The 23,326-nt window shown below is 43.1% G+C and overlaps 1 pseudogene; it reads left to right on the top strand.

Annotated features, from left to right (window-relative positions):
• The first annotated feature begins 20,421 nt into the window (after positions 1-20,421).
• Positions 20,422-21,495, top strand: LOC145345509 (4-galactosyl-N-acetylglucosaminide 3-alpha-L-fucosyltransferase 9-like; annotated as a pseudogene).
• Positions 21,496-23,326: the final 1,831 nt, after the last annotated feature.

A 23,326-nucleotide genomic window follows, 5' to 3' on the forward strand; every position in this document is an offset into this window, starting at 1 on the left:
AACGCGCATGTGCAACGCACAATCCAATTGAGTCAGGATTTGGCCCTAAGTTACCAGCCATTATCATTTACCCTAACAAGAATGTAGGATATGGGAACAAGTTTGTCACCCATTAACCTGTTATGTTGCAAAAATCAGGATTGCTCATTTGTTCTCTTTGATTGTATTCATCCACCACTGAAACGGTGGAACTAGGAAGGCCTTAGATTGTTTGTGGGTCTCTTTCTTTCCTCTGGGGAACATGCTGAGTTGGTTGAATAACAGAAGGATTGTGTTGTAATCCTTGGAGGCACCTGTCACTTCACTTATAGACAAGATGTATGGTGTCACAGCTGAGTGGTGGGGAGATGGTTAGGCATAGAGATGATTGGTATGTCCTTATAAGCTCTCATTGTGGATGAGGAAAATCCCCATTAAAACTACTGGGGTTGCGTTTTTCTTGCGTGCATTATTAATTTGGGATTAAGGAATCCATGCTTTTCTCCTGTGAAGGTACAGACAGGTCATGTATCCTGGAAAACACTGGGTTCTTTTTCTCTATCATTAGCATATCTGGTGTTGGTGGAGCAGGGGGAAATGTGTACTGCTACACACCTGGGTGTGGTTGAATAATCATTGGGTACTTAGCCTTTTTTTGGGTTCATCCTCTATGTTTGATTGACTATGCTGATAGCAACAAAACGGTTAACTGATTATTTGGCTAGTGGAATGTACGGCAGGCATATTATACTGCAGTTAGGGTTCCATTAATGGGGGCAAAATGGGGAAAATTTTGTTAATGGTGGTGCCTAGGTAGTGCCTCTGCAGTGTATAGAGATGGGGTAATTTTCTTTGTTCCATATATAAGAGTGGTATGAATATCCTTGGCCTGTCGGCTCTTATTCTAATGTACCTGGTTGAGTAGGTTTGGGGAGTTGTGACTGTGTTTATCCGGGTTAGGTGGAGGGTGCATTGGGCAAGGGAGTAGCTCATCCTCCCCCAAAATTTCTTCCTTTTGGGGATTTCTGGATTACGCTCCTTTATTCATGGGACATGGGCATGGCTGGCTGGCCAGCATTTATTGCCTATCCCTAGTTACCCTTGAGAAGGTGGTGATGAGCTGCCTTCTTGAATTGCTGCCGTCCATGTCCTGTGAGTTGATTCACAATGTTGTTAGGGAGGGAATTCCAGGATTTTGACCTAGCGACTGCGAAGGAATGGTGATATATTTCCAAGTCAGGATGGTGAGTGGCCTGCGGGGGGAGCTTGCAGGTAGTGGTGCTCCCATTTACATTCTGCCCTTGTCCTTCTAGATGGAAGTGATCTCGGGTTTGGATGGTGCTATCTAAAGATCTTGGGTGACTTGGTTCCCTTAGGGATTGGAGTCTTTCTTCAGTTGGAGATTGGGCTAGATGGAGGAGTAGGTCACCCTCTTCCATATGGTCTTGGGCGGGAACTTCCAGACTGTTCTCCCTCTTTGAGTTTGGGCTCCCCTGGGGCAGGGGTAGAATGGGGGCAGTACCCTGTTAATTATGAGGTTTTGTTGCTTTGTGCCTGCAAACACAGGCACAGTGTTTTGTGCCTTTTTGCAAAAGTGAGCATTGTTAGACCACACTTTGTGTCGATTGGCTAATCATGGTATTCTTCTTTGGAGCTTTTCTTTATCTGGGTTGTTGGGGTGCAGATACTGGCTTTGCTTTGTTACATTTAATCCTGGAAAGTTCCCTTAACTTTTGAGGGGGGAGGAGATTTGTATACAAAGAACAAAGAACAAAGAACAACACAGCACGGGAAACAGGCCCTTCGGCCCAACGAGCCCGCGCCGCCGTCCTACTATCTCAGTGACCTATTCATGATTTTAGTCTACGCCTAACGTGCGAGGATCAGGGAGTATCTCTCCCCGAAATATCCCGTCCATGGGTGTCTTGATAATCCTCCTTCTCCTTGTCGCTGGGATTTCCCTGGTGGAAAATGCTTTAAGCTTTCCACTGATGGTGGGGCTGAACAGCGTCTCTGATATGGCTGGAGAAGAGTGAGTGAGAATCCTTGGTCTATTGCCTCCTGTCTTCAGGAGTGTATGCTATCACACCATGTAGAATCATAGAATACCTACAGTGCAGAAAGAGGTCATTCAGCCCATCGAACCTGCACCAACAACAAGTCTACCCAGGCACTATACCTGTAACCCCACATGTTTATCCTACTAATCCCTCTGACACTAAGGAACTATTTAGCATGGCCAATCAACCTAGCATGCACATCTTTGGACAGTGGGAGGTAACCAGAGCACCCAGAGGAAACCCACACAGACGTGGGGGAGGATGTGTAAACTCCACACAGTCACTGGCCGGGAATTGAACCCAGTTTCCTGGTGATGTGAGGCAGTGAGGCTCTGTGCCACTGTGCTGCCACACATTGTCCCCATTATATCTTGTATTGATGGAAGTAACCTGACCTTCCTTCATTTCTAGAATATCCTTTCATTGCCTGGATGTCGGGATAGGTCCCAATTGGGTGTACTTACTCTATAAGGGATCCCGTGTATTATGTAGCTGTTATCCTGTGGAGGAAAGTGTGCACCATGAAGTAAAGTATTCATGACTTTATCCTGTTGCCCTGTTATCCTGAGGTCCCTTTACTCTTTCTGGTATCTTTTTATTAATCAGATGAAGGGAGATGCCGTCTACAATAATTGATAAACTTATGGAGATTTACAATTCTTTTCTGCATGTTTATGTGGAATAATGTTCACTCTGTACTCTGTTAGATTTTGGGGATTTGTTGCAACTTGAAGTTTAATGTAAAATAACAAAACTTCAGTAAACACATTTATTAAAAAACGTTATAGTTGGACATTTGGATAAGGTCAAAGAAATCACACTGAGTCAACATGGATTTTGTAAAAGGAGAAATCATGTTTAACCAACTTATTGGACTTATTTGAGAAAATAACATGCTGTGGATAAAGGGGGAGCTGTGGATATGCAGTACTTGGATTTCCAGAAAGCATTTCATAAGGTACCACATCAATTCCAGCCTTGGGTTACAGTCTGTGTGGAGTTTGCACATTCTCCCCATCGCAGAAAATGAAAGCTATTAATGTAGGGAGTAACATATTGGCAAAGACAGAAGGTTGCCTGCTTAATGGGAAGCAGAGAGTAAGCATAAATGGGTCTTTTTCCGGTTGGCAAAATGCAATGACTAATGTGCCACAGTGATCGGTGCTGGGACCTGAATAGATTATAATTTATTTAAACAACTTTAATGAAGGGAGTGAAGGGACAGTTGCCAAATTTCAAGATGAAACAAAGGTAGGTCAGAAAATAAATTGTGAAGAGGGCATAAGGAGGCTACAAAAATATATATAGATAGTTTAAATAAATGGGCAAAGTTCTGGAAAATGGAATATATTCTGGGAAAATGTGAAATTCTCCATTTTGGTAGGAAGAATAAAAAAGAAGCTTATTATCTAAATGGTGAGAAATTGCAGAGCTCTGAGATAAAGAGGAATCTGGGCATCTAAGTATATAAAATCCCAAGAGTGCAGATGGAGGATATTTGACCCATCAAGCCTGCACCTACCCACAGAAAGAGTACTCTGCTTCCATTACCTTTTCAGGAAGGAAGTTCTAAAGACTCACGACTCTCTGAGACAAAATTTCATTGCATCTCCATTTAAAAAGGATGACCTCTTATATTTAAACAGCGATCCCTGTTTCTAGATTCTCCTACAAGAGGAAACATCCTCTCCACATCCACCCTATCAAGACCCCACAAGATCGTAGCATCATTGTACTCCCCAGTGCAGATGGAAACCCTTCGGCCCATTGAGTCTGTACTGATTGTCCAACAGAGCATCTTTCCCATGGCTGCCCATCCCTCTAACTCCACTCATTTACCCTTCTAATGCCACTAACCAACACATCTTGGGACACTAAGGGGCAGTTTAGTATGGCCAGCCCACCTAACCTGAACATCTTTGGACTGTGGGAGGAAACTGGAGCACCTAGAGTGATGGGAAGAATGTGCAAACTCCACACAGACTGTAGCCCAAGACTGGAATTGAACTTGAGTCCCTCCAACATCCACCAGTACTCCCACATCCTATTCCCATAATCCTGTGCATTGATCATAGCCAATCCTGCATATCTCTGGACAGTGGCAGGAAAACAGAGCGCTCAAAGGAAACCCATGCAGATATGGGGAGAATGTGAAAATTCCAGACAATCACCCAAGGCTGAAATTGAACCTAGGTCTCTGCGTTGTGAGGAAGCAGTGCTAATCCACAGTGCCAGAATGCCATGCAAGAATGGCACAAGCTAGTATGCATGTACAGCAAGTAATTAGAAAATCAAATAGACTATTACCATGTATTGTGAGGGGAATTTAATTCAAAAGTAGGAAGGCCACGCTTCAATTGTACAGGATACTAGTCAGACCACATTGGGATTCTGTCTACAGCATTGGTCACCTTAGAAAGTTTTAGAAAGTTTAGAAAATTTATTTATTATTGTCATAAGTAGCCTTACATTAACACTGCAATGAAGTCACTGTGAAAATCCTTTAGTTGCCACACCCCCGTGCCTGTTCAGGTACACTGAGGGAGAATTCGGCATGGCATTTACATCCTTCCCTAAGTAAGGAAGGATGTAGATGTATTGGAAATAATTGAGAGAAAGTTTACCAGACTAACATCTGGAATGCGTGGCTTCTCTTATGAAGAAAGGTTGGATAAGCTAGACATAGATCTGCTGAAGTTTAGAAAAATAAGAGGGGACTTGATACAAAAGGGGCAGCATGGTGGCACAATGGTTAGCACTGCTGCCTCACAGCACCAGGGACCCGAGTTCAATTCCAGCTTTGGGTTACTACTATCTGTGTGGAGTTTGCACATTCTCCCATCTCTCCAGGTATTGCAGTTTTCTCCTACAGTCCAAAGATGTGCAGAGAATATATATTAGGATATAGTGAGAAGCATTATTTCTTGCGCGTTATACAGTCAAGACATACTGTTCACAGAGTACATGGGGGAGAAAGAAAAGATAAGTGTAAGATATAGAGTTGTAGTTACAGGTAGGGTAAGAGAAAGATCAGTATTTTGCTGCAGGGCAAATTTTGTTCCTGTCACTGAAACATACTTCTAATATCACATGAGTCTTACAAGTAAAAAGCGACAAGATCTCTGCCAGTAAGTTACCTGTGTGTACATCTTCATGGTGAATCCACAAACAGGCTCAGCATTTGCTGACCCATAGAAGTTTTATCAGAATATAAAATAATGATTGTTCAGTTACTGGAAGTTTGTTTAGATATTCTGTTCTGCAATTTGAGGCTGCTGGAAGTATAGCAGTGTAAGGAGCAGGAAGGTGTGTCTTTTGGAACCTTACTGCCTGCGTTCTAATGGAGTTGGAGGCAGATGCATCGCAAGTGCTGTTTGATGTTAGGACAGTGATATGGGATCAGAGACATATGCTAGAATTCTACAGCCCTGCCCATCATGGAATCAGCGCACATGAGGAGTGGACAATGAAAATGTCTTGACCTCGGGGCGGGGGGGGGGGGGGGGGGGGGAATTTCCGGTCTCGCTCGAGCAAGGCTGTAAAATCCCTACCAGAGACTGTTGATTCATTAATACCCATCTGAGAATGTGTGCAGGCCAAGGCAGATGTGGCTTTCAGCAAACACAGATGCACTTACTCCCATATAATCACGAGATCTCACGTACACTCACTCAGTCTCTCACACTCACCTCCACACATTCACTCACACAGTCTCTCACACTCACCTCCACACATTCACTCACACAGTCTCTCGCATTCACCTCCACTCACTCACTCACTCAGTCTCTCGCACTCACCTCCACACACTGACACACACAGTCTCTTGCAATCACCACACATTCACTTACTCAGTCTCTCACACTCAACCCAACACACTCACTCAGCCTTGCGCACTCACTTCCATACACTCACTCACTCTCTCGCACACATATCCCACACAATCACTCAGTTGCTCACACTCACTTCCACACACTCACTCAGTCAGCCTGTTGCACTCACCTGCACTCACTCAGTCTCTCGTGCTCACTTCCACACAAACTCACTCAGTCTCTCGCAATCACCTGCACTCACTCACTCGCTCAGTCTCTCGCATTGACCTCCACACACTCACCCACACAGTCTCTCACACTCATCTCCACTCACTCACTCTGTCTCTCGCACTCACTTCTACAGAGTCACTCACTCAGTCTCTCATACTCACCTCCTCACTCAGTCTCTCGCACTCACCTCCACTCACTCACTCACTCATCGTACTCACCGCACACACTCACTCAGTCTCTCACACTCATTCAATCTCTCACACTCAGCTGCACTCATTCACTTACACTGTCTGTTGTACTTATTTCCACTCATTCACTCAGGGTGAGGGAAGTGCGAGGCCATGAGGTTATGGATTGTGGTTGAGTATTTTTCCAGGGTTATGGCGTTGGCAGAGTAGGCATCGAGCAGCAACTTTTCCTGCCATGGTGGAAAATCCTAATACGAACCACGAATGCTGCACTATCCTGATCATCCCACCTTTGCCCGCACGGGTAAAGTCATGTAACATGCGGGCAAGTCAGGACAGGAGTGCTATAGTACAATCCCACCCTGTGGGATTGAGTGGGTACGGCCTGGGAGAACACATTTTACTCGTGGACATAAAAGATTAAAGGGCTTATCATAGTTTAGTGGCAGTGATACAAGTGCAGAGGCTACAGCAGCTTCTGAATCAGAGTCCCAGAGGATGTCGTCAGGGGCTGAGGGGAGGGCAAGGTTCAGGAGGTGACGGCTGATTCCAGCATAGTTGGGAATCCAAGCATATAGCTATACCTATATTTGATAGAATCTGTGTAGCAGTAGGAAGCTATTCTGAACTTTTGACACAACCTAATAAGCATTTCATGATTCCAATTTTACATCATACAGCTTTTGTTGTGGATCTTGGATAATTTCAAGAAGGTTGGCAATTAAGGTTAACCCTTAGTGTGCTAATGGCAATAGCTTATTTTAACTCTTAAGAAGATATAACTCAATCTACTTGCTATGTGACACAATTTGGCGTAATCTATAATTTCAATAGCCACGAGATTATGACAAAGTACCTGAATAAATCCTAAGATTTAATGAAATTAATTTATGGTGATAGTGTAAAATTGGTGATCACAGTTCACCACCTCTCTCCTGACTTTTTAAGAGAGATGTAAAATGAGCAGCAAATTCAAAATTGCTCATTTTAAGCAAATGGCAAAAGTCAAATTGCTCCCAATCTTTCAATATTGAGCATCAAAAGGAAAAAAAGTAACTGTCCAAAATATTTGCACTTAACATGTTATCATACTTGTATGGAGTTCCTCATGTTATTTCATTTATTTATGTACATCAGATATTTATTTCATGCAAAGCATTTTCTCTTAATTTTGGTGTCTTCCATTTAATTGATTTTATACTTTCAAAACTAATTTATTACTCTGATTATTTATTTTTGCATTTATGTTTGAGAATACATAAGAACATAAGAAGTAGGAGCAGGAGTAGGCCAGCTAGCCCTTCGAGCCTGCCCCGCCATTCAATAAGATCATGGCTGATCTGTCGTGGCTCAGTTCCACATTCCCGCCCTCTCCCCATAACCCTTAATCCCCTCTCTTATCAAAAACCCATCAACCCGCGTCTTAAAAATATTTAGCGAGGTAGCCTCCACCACTTCAACGGGCAGAGAATTCCAGAGATTCACCACCCTTTGAGTGAAGAAGTTCCTCCTCAACTCCGTTCTAAACCGCCCCCCCCTCTATCTTGAGGCTGTGCTCCCTAGTCCTATTATCCTTTCTGAGTGGGAAGAGTCTCTCCACCTCTATCCTATCCATCCCATTCATCATCTTATACATCTCAATGAGATCTCCCCTCATTCTTCTAAACTCTAACAAGTACAAGCCCAGTTTATTCAGCCTCTCCTCATAGCTCAACCCCCTCAACTCAGGCATCAGCCTAGTAAACCTCCTCTGCACTCCCTCCAAGGCCAAAATATCCTTGCGTAAGTACGGCGCCCAAAACTGCACACAGTACTCCAGCTGCGGCCTCACCAATGCCCTATACAGCCGCAGCAAGACCTCCCTACTTTTATATTCAATCCCCCTCGCTATGAAGGCCAGCATCCCATTAGCCTTCCTGACCACCTGCTGCACCTGCAAGCTGGGTTTTTGCGACTCATGCACAAGGATCCCAAGGTCCCTCTGCACCGTCGCCTACTGCAGTTTTTCACCACGTAAGTGATAATCCTTCCTACCATTATTCCTACCAAAGTGGACCACCTCGCACTTGCCAACATTAAATTCCATTTGCCATTTCCTGGCCCATTCGCCCAGCCTAACTAGATCCTTCCGTAGACTCTCCACACCCTCCGCACAATTTGCCTTTCCTCCAATCTTGGTGTCATCAGCAAATTTCGACACCCTACACTCGGTTCCCTCCTCCAGATCATCTATATAAATGGTAAATAGCTGAGCCCCAGCACCGACCCCTGAGGCACTCCACTAGTCACCATCCGCCAATCCGAATAGCATCCATTGACCCCCACTCTCTGCCTCCTATTTGACAACCAATCCTCTATCCACGCTAACACCCTACCCCCAACTCCCTGTCCCCTGACCTTCTGCAATAACCTCCTGTGAGGTACCTTGTCAAACGCCTTCTGAAAATCCAGAAAGACCACATCCACTGGCTCTCCTCTATCCACCGCCCAGACACGTCCTCATAGAACTCCAGTAAATTTGTCAGACACGACTTCCCTTTAACGAAACCGTGCTGCGTCTGCTCTATCAAGCAATTCCTCTCAAGATGCCTCGCTATTTCCTCCTTGATGACGGATTCTAACATTTTACCTACAACAGACGTTAAACTAACCGGCCTATAATTCCCTGCCTTTTGCCTGGCACCCTTCTTAAACAACGGCGTAACATTAGCCGTTACAGATACAGATACGATTCCCATAAAGACTGAATAGCCAATTTACTGATCAACCCCCACCCATCAAAATGAATAAATTACTGGATAAGACTGTTTGCTTCACCCTCTTATTATTGCCCATTCTGGCTGTGTTATCAACCAGCCAAGTTCGTTGGTTTTAAGAACAAAGAACAAAGAACAAAGAACAACACAGCACGGGAAACAGGCCCTTCGGCCCAACGAGCCCGCGCCGCCGTCCCACTGTCTCAGTGACCTATTCATGATTTTAGTCTACGCCTAATGTGCGAGGATCAGGGAGGTCCAATATAGGGACAATTTAGTACCCAATCAATCAGCCTAAAAGCACATCTTTGGGATGTGGGAGGAAACCGGAGTACCCGGAGGAAACCCTTACAGGTGTAACCTTACAGGTGTAAGGATTCGCATTTTAATCAGTAATCTCTAAACTGTCTGTGCTTTATATGTTCTGTCTGAGGCCAGAACTCTCCATTCACCTGACGAAGAGGCAGTCCCCTCGAAAGCTTGTGAGTATTATCAAATAAATCGGTTGGACTAAAACCTGGTGTTGTCAGACTTTTTACTGTGTTTTCCTTTGATGTAGACAGGGGCATGCTCTCCCTTACGCTTCCTAAAGTTGATGACAATCTCCTTCGTTTTTTTGACACTGAGGGAGAAATTATTGTTGCCGCATCAGTTCACCAGATTCTCTATCTCCTTCCTGTACTCTGTCTCGTCATTATTTGAGATCCAACCCACTTACAGTGGTGTCATCAGCAAACTTGAAAATCAAATTGGAGGGGAATTCGGCCACATATTGATATTTTTGGTTAAATTAAATGCCGGGGTGCATGGTATTGGAAGTTGTTGGGTGTGCAGGCAGTGGGGGAGGCAGGTGTGGCACGGCCGAAGGTCTCTAGATGAGTCGCTCGCTCAGCCAGCTGATTGCCTTATCCCCAAACCCGTGTCCTCCACTGCTGCCCTAACTGGCTTCTGGTATTGGAGCTGGTGTTCACAGTGCTGGAGGGCTCTAACAAGCTTGGGGAGGTTGTGTCTTCCCTCATGCCCAACAATAGTGATTATAAACATTTTCTTCAGATCAGGATGCAACCCCCGCACAAGAATATAAAAAAAAACGCTGACATTCCAGTGTTCTGAGATATACCCAAACAATTCATGAACATCGAGTGAAGCCTCTCTACATAATACATCCTTATCAAGTTCCTGTACCATGCTGTGTATCCTATGCAAATGTAAGTTTAGAGTCCGAGCTATAAAAATGGCCTAAGAAAAAAATGTTAAGGGAACTAAGAGTGTTCCCTTAAGAGGAGACTCACGTGCCTTCCCTAGTGAATTACAGAAATCAGGAGGCTGCTGATTGGGGCGGGGACTGTGGGGGGTTCAGTGGAGGTATCCATGGAGGGGTGGATCTGTGGGGTAGTGTCTGGGAGGGTGTCTAGTTGGGAGGGTTATATATGGGTTCTGTATGGAGAGGGGTGAACGGGGTGGGGGCCTAATGTCTGGATAAGAGGGATTGACAGATCTCCCATACATTATGAGGACTTGTACACTGTGGGTGGAATTTACCCTCAAAAAATTCTAGGTGTCACAGAAGTTTAGAAATAGGAGAACTCCAGTCTGAAAACCAGAGCTTTGTTACCCCTCTCTCTGCTCCCCCCTCCACCCCCCCACCCCATACCTACTGTGTGAAACCCCTACCAAAAAAATAGGGAAAGTTGCATGGAGTAACTTGGTAAAAAAAAAACAGAATGAGGCCATCCAGTTTTCAGAATTTTTGATATTTAGGCAGGAATTCTCCAGCCATTCATGCCAGTGTAAAACCCACCCGCGGGTTCCTGCCAGCATGGGGTGATGTCAGTGGGAATTCCCAATAACAGTGGTGAGACCAGAGAACCCTGCCACGAGCAAGCAATGTGCCACCTCCCGCCAGCAGGAAACGTGCAGCTGGGGGGCCGGAGAATTTCACCCTTTGAATTTTTGGGGGAAAACTCCCCCCCTGTTTCTCAGGCCTTCTTGAAGCTCCCCAGTGAAAGCAATAATTAAGGGGGATTGAACACATAAAATCCACTCAGTGCAGAAGGAAGCCATTCGGCCCATCAAGTCTGCACTGACCACAATTCCACCCAGACCCTATCACCATAACCATTTGCATTTACACTAGCTAGTCCCCCTGATGCTGTGGTGCAATTTTAATATGGCCAATCCACCTAACCTGCACATCTTTGATAAGATCTAAAACTTCACAAATTCTTTTGTGAAAGGCTTCAAAAGGATCAAAAATCTGGAATATCCTGTCTAACAGCATTGTGAACATCCTGTCACACCATGGATGCACCTACATAATGATAAATCTGGTTCATTAATCTTTTCTGTAACAGCAGCTATAAACATGAAAACATTACATACTTCAAAGGCAAGAATCAAAGTGATCAGCAAAGTAAATTACCAGCTGTATTAAATTACAATTTCATAAATCCTACAAAGTTACTGTTGCTGGGAAGGACGCTGTCAAATGGAAATTACACTGCAAAACAATACTGGGTACTGATAACGCCGTAGCAAAGCTGAGGCTTCACAAGGTGAAGAAAATCAAACAAATAAAAAAAATCCTATCACAGGAATAAAACTGCACAGGATAATCATACAGTAACTTCTATAATGTTTTAATCAGCAGTCACATATATTTGATTTGATTTGATTTATTATTGTCACATGTATTTACATACAGTGAAAAGTATTGTTTCTTGCACCCTATACAGACAAAGCATACTGTTCACACAGAATGAAACGAGAGAGCAGAGAATGTAGTGTTACAGTCATAGCCACGGTGCACAGACATATCAATACCAGTAGGTCCATTCAAAAGTCCCTCAGCAGCCAGGAAGAAGCTGTTCTTCAGTTGGTTGGTAGGTGACCTCAGACTTTTGTATCTTTTTCCTGAAGGAAGAAGGTGGAAGAAAGAATGCCTGGGGTGCGTGCGGTCCTTAATTATGCTGGCTGCTTTGCTGAAGCAGCACATCTTTAGAATGTGGGAGGAAACCAGAGCACCCGGAGGAAACCCACACAGACACAGGGAGAATGTGCACACTTCACACAGACTGCAACCCAAGCTGGGAATCAAACCCAGGTCCCTGAAACTATGAGGCAGCAGTGCTAACCACTGTGTCATCCCAGTAATCAATATGGTAATCCACTCAGCACTTATTTCTGGCATGGAGCTGATTACATCAGGGGGGAACAAAGGGCCAGGGTGACTCACAAAAGGCTGGACACTGGCCACGAGTCCCGCTGATGTCTCCTGGCCCATTGTTTCTACCTCTTTAGTTCTAATTACAAGCCATAATGGACACTCAATGTCGATTTATTTCTCTGTCCACAGATGCTGCCAGACTTGCTGAGTTTTTCCAGCACTTTTTTCTTAATTTCAGCTCTCCAGCACTCACAGTAGTTTACTCTTATTATATAAAACACACGTTTTGAGTGAAAATTATTTTCAAAGCTTATTCCTTTCAGCCAAACATGGCCCAAAGTTGTAAGAATTGCTTCTAAGTGCTCATGTCTAAGTTGTGATGTGGAGACAGGGATAATCACAGGTTAAAGTGATGTGAATTGTCTCAAGCCAGGACAGTTAGTAGGATTTTGCAAGCCCAAGTCAAATGGTGGGGGCTATATGTACATAAGAACACAAGAAGTAGTAGCAGGAGTAGGCCATCTGGTCCCTCGAGCATTCTCTGCCACTCAATAAGATCATGGCTGATGCTTTTGTGGACTCAGCTCCACTTACCCACTCACCATAACCCTTAATTCTTTTACTGTTCAAAAATTTATCTATCCTTGACTTTAAAACATTCAATGAGGTAGCCTCAACTGCTTCACTGGGCAGGGAATTCCACAGATTCACAACCCTTTGTGTGAAGAAATTCCTCCTCAGTCCTAAATCTGCTTCCCCTTATTTTGAGGCTATGCCCCCTAGTTCTAGCTTCACCCGCCAGTGGAAACAGCTTCCCTGCTTCTATCTTATCTACTCCCTTCATAATCTTTCACACTACTTCTTTCGTGATAATGATAGTTTCTAGGGTTTTAGTGCCTTTCTGTCATCAATTGTTGGCATATTATTTGTGTCTTCCACTGTGAAGACCAATACAAAATACCTGTTCAATGCCTCAGCCATTTTCTCATTTCCAGTTATTACATCCCCTTCTCATCCTCTAAAGGACTGATTGTTTAGTATAGTGCGACATGGACCCAAGATCAGTTCTCCAAATATTTGTGATTCCAAATAAACCTGATGGACTTTAATCTGGTGTTGTGAGGCTTCTTACTATGTCTAAGTTGTGATGTGTTGAGTCAAATTTAGTCACTTCAGTTAACAAGATGTTTCGTTCCAGAAAAATGGACAGTTTCGATGTAAATCATCTGCTTAGCAGCATTAAGGTTCAACATGTGCATAGAATCATAATTGAGTTCACTTGTTTCTGTACAAAACCTAACCGCAAAATTACCAGCAGATCCTTCCTGGGCTATCTTCTTCCTATACTATGGCAGAGGAACTGAATAGTTCCTTTGGTGTCTTCCACCGTGAAGACTGATGCAGTGGAATGCCAGAGCTCCAGAGGGTCAGGGGGCACAGGTGAGTGTGGTGGCCATCACTAACGAGAAGGTACTGGGGAAACAAAGGTCTGAAGGTGGATAAATCACTTGGACCAGATGGACTGCACTCCTGAGCTCTAAAAAAGATAGCTGAGGAAATTGTGGAGGCATTGGTAGTGATCTGGAATCACTGGATGCAGGGAGGGTTGCAGAGGACTGGAAAGTAGCTAATGTAATGCCGCTTTTTAAGAAGGGAGGGAGGCAGCAGATGGGAAATTTTAGGCTGGTCAGCCTGACTTCGGTCATTGGCAAGAATTTAGAGTCCATTACTAAAGATGAGATCACGGAGTACTGAAAGTGCATGCTAAAATAGAACTGAATTAACATGGCTTCATCAAAGGGAGGTCATGTCTGACAAATCTGATAGAATTTTTTGAGGAGGTAACAAGGAAGTTAGATTAAGGAGAACCAGTGGACGTATTTATTTAAATTTCCAGAAGGCCTTTGACAAGGTGTCGCATTGGAAACTGTTAAATAAGTTAAGAGCCCATAGTGTTAAGGGTAAGATCCTAGCATAGATAGAGGATTGGCTGACTGGCAGAAGACAGAGAATGGGGATAAAGGGGTCTTTTTCAGAAAGGCAGACGGTGACTAGTGATGTGCCTCAGGAGTCGGTGCTGGGACCAGAATTTTTCACAATATACATTAATGATTTGGAAGAAGGAACTGAAGGCATTGTTGCTAAGTTTGCAGAGGGTATAAAGATATATAGAGGAACAGGTAGCATTGAGAAAGCAGGATGGCTGTGGAAGGACTTGCACAGGTTTGGAGAGTGGACAAAGAAGTGGAAGGTGGAATACAATGTGGAAAAGTGTGAGGTTATGCAGTTTGGAAGGAGGAATGGAGGCGTAGACTACTTTCTAAATGGGGAAATGCTTAGGAAATCAGAAGCACAAAGGAACTTGGGAGTCTTTGTTCAAGATTCTCTTAAGGTTAACGTGCAGGTTCAGTGGGCAGATAGGAAGGCAAATGCAATGTTAGCATTCATAGCGAGAGGGCTAGAATACAAGAACAGGGATGTACTTCTGAGGCTGTAGAAGGCTCTGGTCAGACCCCATTTGGTGTATTGTGAGCAACTTTGGGCCCCATATCTAAGGATGGATGTGCTGGCCTTAGAAAGGGTCCAGAAGAGACTCATAAGAATGATCTCTGGAAAAAAGAGCTTGTCATATGAGGAATGGTTGAGGACTCTGGGTCTGTAGTCGTTGGAGTTTAGAAGGATGAGGGGGGAATCTTATTGAAACTTGCAGAATAATGCGAGGCCTGGATAGAGTGGATGTGGAGAGAATGTTTCCACTGGTAGGAAAAACTACCAGTGGGCCGAAGGGCCTGTTTGTGCTGTAGTGTTCTATGTTCTATGTTCTATGGTAGGAAAAACTAGAACCAGAGGGCACAACCTCAGGCTAAAGGGACGATCCTTTAAAATAGAGATGGAGGAATTTCTTCAGCCAGAGTGTGGTGAATCTGTGGAACGCTTTGCCGCAGAAGACTGTGGAGGCCAAGTGATTGAGTGTCTTTAGGGCAGAGATAGATAGGTTCTTGATTAATAAGGGGATCAGGGGTTACGGGGAAAAGGCAGAAGAATGGAGATGAGAAAAATATCAGCCACGATTGAGTCTGCTGTGCCATTCAATGGGCTGAGTGGCCTAATTCTGCTCCTATGTCATATAGTCTAAAGATACTGTGGTTGTATGGATTCACAATTAGCAAAGGAACAGAAAGTTGAGAGAAGTGGTGATTGTTCTTTGGTTTATACATACATGAAGGTGCAGCTGCAACACCACCAAGGGAGTTATGCTAAATTTGACAAATTATTCATTGATCAACTGACTTTTCTACTCGGTCTTGTGCCTCTGTGCACTTACATACCTGGAAGTATGCAGGAGGTAGATTATTTGCAGTTAACTTAAATACCCAACCGTCAAAATTTGAAGGATTTGCACTTTGAGGAAACTGACTGCACACAGTGGCAGATTAGGCAGAGTAGACTTAAGCCTAGGGGCCTGGAAGGGAGGGGGGCCCGATAGCAAAAAAATTTTCTTTTTGAACACTAATTGTTCAGGTGAGCGTTCATTTTCAGCACTGAAGACGATCAAAATCTATTTGCAGTCAACAATAAGCGATGAGAAACTTAAGTCATCTGGAACTCATGCACATTGAAGCAGACATGCTTCGATCTGTTGATTTACATGCTGTTATTGACAGTTTTTTGAAATCACGGAAGCTTTTTAAAGTACGAATGTAAAGAAAATGGAAAATAAATGAATAAAAGGGCTGTACTTGATTCATGTAACGTTATATTATACATCTAGTACATTGTACATAGTACAATGAAATAAGTTATCTGTGTCACTTAATGTCACTTTATTCTATTAAATGAAAGGTGGGGCAGGGGGCAAGGTCAGGAGGCTTTAGTAAAGCTCAGCCTAGGGGTCCAGTTGGTAGTTAATCCACCACTGACTGCACATAACAGTAAAATACTAAGACAACATTGGCCACTGCAGGAATATTGATCTCAGTTTCTGTTTTCACACTTTATAAACCATGTCACAGACTTGGAGCTTTGGAGAAGGTGCGAAAATTTACTGGAATGGCATCAGGGATAAGGGCCAATTATTATGTAGAGAGAACAAAAAAGTAGGATACTTCTTCACAGAACAGTGAATGTTTCCGAGAAAATTGATAAAATTCAAAATCATGAACATGAAAATGTTTCCAGCAGCCAAAAGGTAAATAATGAGAGGGCATGTACTTAAGTCAGTTATTAAAAGAACCATAGATGTCAAAAGGAAAATAGCACAAAGACAGCAGCTGGTCACTTAGCGCAGCGAGTCACAGAGTATGAGCTTGGGAGTTTTGTGAATTATATAATTTTAAGCAATAGTTTTAAGGGTGAAACTCTTTTCAAAATCAAGTTTAGTTTGTATTTAGAATTTAGCTACAATTAAAGTTAAGTTTCTTTACATTTTAATCAGGCATAAGAAAATTCCCTACAGGAGAGATAGCTGCAGTTAATTAATCTGGTAGCCAGTATGAAATAGTTTCTCTTGCCAAGGGTATTAGTTGTTACTATTCATACTAACTCTACAGACTTATCCAGACTTAGGCCAGTGTCTGTGGGAGTTTGCGCATTCTCCCCGTGGTTGCGTGGGTTTCCTCCCGGTGCTCCGGTTTCCTCTCACACCCCAAAGATGTGCTGTTAGGCTGATTGGTGTAACAAATTGTCCCTAAATTATTCTCCCCTCAATCTGGTTTCCAATGTGGGTACCACAAGCATAGACATGGGTCAAGGGTGAAAGAGGAAAAGCACAATGTTAAAATGGCGGCGTGGGCTCGTTGGGCCGAAGGGTCTGTTTCCCGTGCTGTGTTGTTCATTGTTCTTTGTTCAAATAAACTCTGCCATTGTTACCATTTGGTCAATATTAGTTCTGTAAACCAAGACCAATTAGTAAAACGTTTTAGTTGAGCCTAGTGTCTCTAGTGTCTTCTTCATTAAATGTAGTACTGGTCATAATAATTCATGTAGTCCTTCGCACTTGTGTGCGAATCCTGATTTGTCAAGCATGACTTTAACCATCACCATACTCTATATTGGGTACCTTCACTTGACCTGTTGTGGCATCCCCCTCCATGTTACATAAGACTGAGGCAATTTGCAAGGATTAACAGTCCTATGTCTTGTCTACTTATTAACAAATCCCCTTGCAGTCTCATAGCTCTCTTGTCATCAGCTCATCCTATTATCCTGCCAGGTGTTGAACAAAGAAAATTACAGCACAGGAACAGGCCCTTTGGCCCTCCAAACCTATACCAACCATGCTGCCTGACTGAACTAAAACCCCCTACCCTTCCAGGGACCATTTTTCTCTATTCCCATCCTAGTCATGTATTTGTCAAGACACCCCATAAAACTCACTATCATATCTGCTTCCATTACCTCCCGGCAGCAAGTTCCAGGCACCCACCACCCTCCTTGTGGAAAATCTTGCTTCGTGCATCTTCTTTAAAACTTGCCCCTCGCACCTTAAACCTATGCCCCACCCTGGGAAAAAGCTTCTGACTATCCACTCTGTCTAAGCCCTTCATATCCTGTAGACTTCTATCAGGTCGCTCCTCAACCTCAGTCATTCCAATGAGAACAAACCAAGTTTCATAGCTAATGCCCTCCATGCCAGGCAACATTCTGGTAAATCTTTTCTGTACCCTTTCCAAAGTCTCCACATCCTTCTGGTTATGTGGTGACCAGAATTGAGCACTATATTCCAAGTACAACCTAACTGAGGTTCTATAAACCTGCAACATGACTTGCCAACTTTTAAACTTATGCTCTGCACAATGAAGGCACACATTTCGTATGCCTTCTTGACTACCCTCTCTACCTGCGATTCCACTTTCAGTGACCTGTGTACCTGTATGCACACATCCTCTGCCTTTCAGTGCTCTTAAGGGTCAGCCATTTACTGCACATTTCCTATCTGTATTAAACCTTCCAAAATGCATTATTTCACATTCGTCCAGATTAAACTCCATCTGTCATCTCTCCGCTCAAATCTCTAACCGATGTATATCCTGCTGTATCCTCTGATGGTCCTCATTGCTATCCGCAAATCCACCAACCTTTGTGTCATCTGCAAACTTACTAATCAAACCAGTTACATTTTCTTCCTAAATCATTATATTTATATTACAAGCAGCAAAGATCTCAGTACTGATGCCTGAAGAACGCCACTTGTCACAGCCCTCCATTCAGAAACACACCCTCCCACTGCTACCGTCTCTTCTATGACCGAGCCAGTTTTGTATCCACTTTGCCAGCTCACCTCTGATCCCATGCGACTTCCCCTTCTGCACCAGTCTGCCATGAGGGACCTTGTTAAAGGCCTTACTGAAATCCATGTAGACAACATCCACTGCCCCACCCTCATCAATCATCTTCATTACTTCCTCAAAGCTCGATCAACTTAGTGGGACACGACTTCACCTTCACAGAACCACATTACCTCCAAGTGGGAATAAATCCTGTCTCAAAGAATCCTCTCCAATAATTCACATAAGGCTCACTGGCCTGTAATTACCTGGATTATTCTTGATAACAAAGGAACACCATTGGCTATTCTCCAGTCCCCTGGGACCTTCCCTGCATGAGGATACAAGATTTCTCTCAAGGCCCCAGCAATTTCCTCCCTTGCCTCTCTCAGTATTCTGGGGTATAGCCCACCAGGCCCTCGGGACTTGTCTACCTTAATGTTTCTCAAGAATCTCAGTAACATCTCTTTTTTGATCTCAACCTGACTCAAACTACCTATACACCCTTTCCCAGACTCATTGTCCACTAAGTCCTTCTCTTTGCTCCCAGCCCCATTAATATGCTGAGCAGTAAATTCGCCCAACCTCACCCTGTATCATGAATGGCCTTTGCTCACGTTTATTGAATGTTCAATTTATTCTTGCAAACAAATCTGAATTTTGTGGCTGATAGGAAATGTGGAATTTTTGTTTAATGTCTAACTATTTACATACTTGCAGTGAAATGTGAGCCTTGATCTGAGTCATGTCACTTAAAATCTTTGTATTTTATTAAAACACACCCATGAACATTTTAAACAGTTAACTCTCAATGCTCTCTCAAAGCTATAGGTTTTTAAAGACGGAACATGCAAACTTACAATTCACTACTGAGAATTCAGGCACATGCAGCAATCACATTCATACCTTCATAACAAATGCACCCCTATTAGGGTAATCGGTGTTGGGGGGGGGGGGGAGGGTCAAGCTGCCACTCTGCATTGGGATCACTGGTGGAGTGAGGGCAATCGGGGCTGGTCATTGGGATCAGGTGGGGGGGAGGGGGTGTGTGGGAGGGTTGGAGCTGTCCGGTAGCGGGGGGCGGGGGGGAGGGTAGCATTTGCTCCTGGGGAGATTGGGTCTGTTTGCTCACCTCTCACAGTGATACTGGCCCTGAATTGCTGGCATAATCAGAGGTTGATTTTAATATTGAAATCTAAATTTAAACATTGTTAATGATCCCAGGACGTAATCGTCTGTGCTCATTTGCGTTAGCATATTAGGTGAGGATCATGTAAGGTCCCCGGTGATGGCCAATTGCCTAAGTATATGTGTATCCAACCAGTTAATGTAATTCATCAAGTGTGCGGATGAGGAGGATTGACTGTTTTCACTTTTTGTCAGTTCATTTGTTTTTCATTATTTTCAGCTTACACTGCTGGCTAGCAGCATTGCAAAATAGAGACCCAAACGTGTAAGTCTCCCCCTCCAAGTCCTCAACTGTGTCTCCTCATGATCGCACATGGAACCTATGCCCCTCACAGCCCCAGGCAAGAGCTTCAGATGAACTTGGAGGAGATGAGGCCTTCAGAAATGCTCTGTCATTTGGAAACGGCCTGGCACTCAGGAAACAAACTTCAGCTGTGGGCAAATAGTTTCATTGCCTTGTGGTTACTTTGGTTAGATTGAAGGCTAAGGCAGTAAACCTTGGCAAATACATGTGGAGTTGAGCCCCAAAACAAACTGATTCTAAATATGTCACCTTTCCAGCATTCCTGCAACTAAACCAATGCCAAACCATATTTTCTCCTGTTTGTTCACTTCTTTCCCATTTTAACATTGCTCCTTTTCCACTCTCTTTATCTTCTCTCGTATCTTCAATGTAAATATTAGACATTGCATTCAGGAAGCTGTATTCCAGTCATCTGGTCAAGATGCAGTTCCCAGGATCCTAATAATCTTCTTCTTTTCCTTCCCAGAAGACAATATGACATCAGCACCAAATATAGGAATTGGCTGCATCCTGTTAATTTCCATCATCATTTTGGGTTGTTTCATCTCCATGATGTTCTATGTCAAACCACCGAACACCTATATTTATGTTCCATTGAAACCTGCACAACAGCACAAAACAAAAAATACCCTTTGTTCCACATGTTGAAGAGAATGAAACTATTGTGCTCATTTGGCATTGGCCTTGGGGTCAGCCGTTTGAGCTCAGTTCTTATGAATCAAAGTTTAACATCTGTAACTGTCGCCTGACTGCAAATAGGAGCTTCTATAACAAATCCCACGCAGTCCTTTTCCATCACGCAGACATAAGTGGAAACTTGTCCAATCTGCCCAAACTTCCACGGACAATTTTTCACAAATGGGTTTGGATGAATCTGGAGTCACCTAGCCTCTCTCCGAAAAAGACTGGACTTAACAAATTCTTCAACCTGACCTTGACATATCGGCAGGATTTGGATATTGAAGCACCTTATCGGTCACTGACAATAAACAACGTTCCATTAGATTTTAAACTGCCTAGTAAAAGTCGCCTGGTGTGTTGAGTTGTAAGCCATGGGACAATAATTTTGCCAGAGTGAAGTACTACAATGAATTCCGCAAATACGTTAATAGAAGCACGTATGGCAAAGCCTTTGGATCACGCCTGAGTGGTAGCAAATTGGATCCGACCATATCTAGTTGTAAGTTCTACCTTTCCTTTGAGAATTCAATACATAAGGATTACATAACTGAAAAGCTCTACAATGCTTTGCTTGCTGGCACTGTGCCAGTGGTCTTGAGGCCACCCAGATAAAACTATGAAAATTACATCCCGGGCGATTCTTTTATTCATGTGGATGATTTCCACTCAGCTAAAGAGCTTGCGGATTACCTGCTCAACCTGGATAGTAATGAAGATTTGTACATGCACTACTTCAAATGGAGGAAATATTACTCACTGAGGAATCCTCCTTCCTGGCCTGAACACACAGGTAACGTGTGTGAGAATGTGAAGCGACATCAAGAAAATAGACCATGTACCAATTTGGAGCAATGGTTTTGGGATTGAACTTTTCTCTGGTAAATATCATGAATCATCAGTAATATCCATGGAATTCAATTGACTTCTTTCTCCAAATGAAAATATTCTCAATTATTTATTTTGTTTAATCAAAAAGATCTCCACAGCCTTGCATCTTCCCTGGTGATGTGAGAATTCATCATGATTCTAAAACTGCAGCAGTTGAATTCTGATCTCATCTTAAATTGATTTGTACTGGAGAATGTAATTGTTTCCAAGATGAATGATTTTATTCCTTGTTGCCTTTCTCATGTCAATGCCACTTGTAGAAAATGTTTAGAAAATCTATTTATTATAAATTACAGAAAGTGTCCTGTATGTCCTGGATGACATTAGTGTACCCGTAAGAATTTTAAAAAATCATGGTCTCTGGAACTCTCACCGCTTCAGTGTTTCTCATTGCTGCTGTGCTGTCTACCCAATGTTCTTTTATTGCTGCTTAAGTGGGGGCCTCAGGTATTTTTTAGGATTACTTTTATGATTCTGCATTGTTGGGAGGAAAACTGGTCGGCGGGTCAGGTAACTGGAGCTCTTTCATTTTCAGTTCTGAGCTGCAGGTTAGTTTTTAGAAGGGACAACAAGCTGAAAAGAAGTGTTTCTCTCTCCTGTTTTATTTAGAAATCCTGCTGGTTATCTGAAAAGGTCTTTCCTTTCTGAAGGAGAGAATCTGTTGTTGGTTGTTTGATCAGAGTCCGGGGAACTTTTTTGATTTCACACTGTTCTGACCCTATCAAGAGCATTGTAGAATTCATCCAAAGGACTCCATTCCAGTATGTATATGGGATTGGTTTTAATTGGAACATCTTTATTTAGAGTTATACATTATTGTCATTGCTTTGTTGGTTGTGGTTGATAAAAGTGATTGCTAATTTTCTTACCAAACATGTTAACTATATTCTTAATTAAACTTTGTTTGATAAAAGCACCCTAGTGGTCTTTTGAATCATACCTGAAGTGAAACATCCCATGCTTGTCCAGGCAAATTCAAATCACAAAACTTATGATTCCGGCAGGCTCCATAAAACACTTCACAGTTTCTGACCTGAACCAAAGCATGAAACAGATTGTAAAGCTACTCTGATGTTTAACTGGAGAATCATTATTTGACTTGCATTACAATGAAGAAAAGAAACTTTAAATGATTTATTATTACTGTAAATTTCTATCTATGTTGCATGGAGTAGAAATGTTTTGTTTAGAATGTACGATCTTTCTTGACCCTTGACCTCCAACCTTGCTGTTGTGATGACCTTTTATGACAAGTGCATGAGCTGACTTGTGATCCAGCTGTACAGCATCCAACACCAATGTCATTCTGTGATGTGACTGGTAGTAAGTCTCAAACACCAATTGAAAATAAACATTTTTTTTCACCATTTAGTGTAGGCAATTTGATCTCCAATCTGCTTATCAAATAATCAGCACATACGCAATGGGCTCAGATTTAACACCCATGAGGGGCAGGGGGTAATTAGAATGGAGTGGGAGACTTGTAATTCCTTGTCACCCCAATCTGGCTGGCTGCACTTGTATATTGTAGACTATTTTTAAAATCGCTCTGATGGTCACATTTGAGCCCCTTATAGATTGTGATTTTAGCCTGAGGCCTGAACAAAGTCCCAGTATCCATGCCTGGAAAAACCTGTTATTATGAAGTTTTCAGGGCCCATTCGCCACAGGCACAAATCATGTTATGGTCGCAAACTCCCGCGAGAGGGCCATAATGGGATTTGCACCATGGAGATCACAAAATGAGAGCTTCCCTGTACTCCTGCCCGCAACATCATCAGGTTCATGCCCATTGAGAGTTTGAACATAC

Source organism: Carcharhinus amblyrhynchos, chromosome 7 (assembly GCF_965287045.1).
Source record: "Carcharhinus amblyrhynchos chromosome 7, sCarAmb.v2.hapA, whole genome shotgun sequence".
Lineage (NCBI taxonomy): Eukaryota > Metazoa > Chordata > Chondrichthyes > Carcharhiniformes > Carcharhinidae > Carcharhinus > Carcharhinus amblyrhynchos.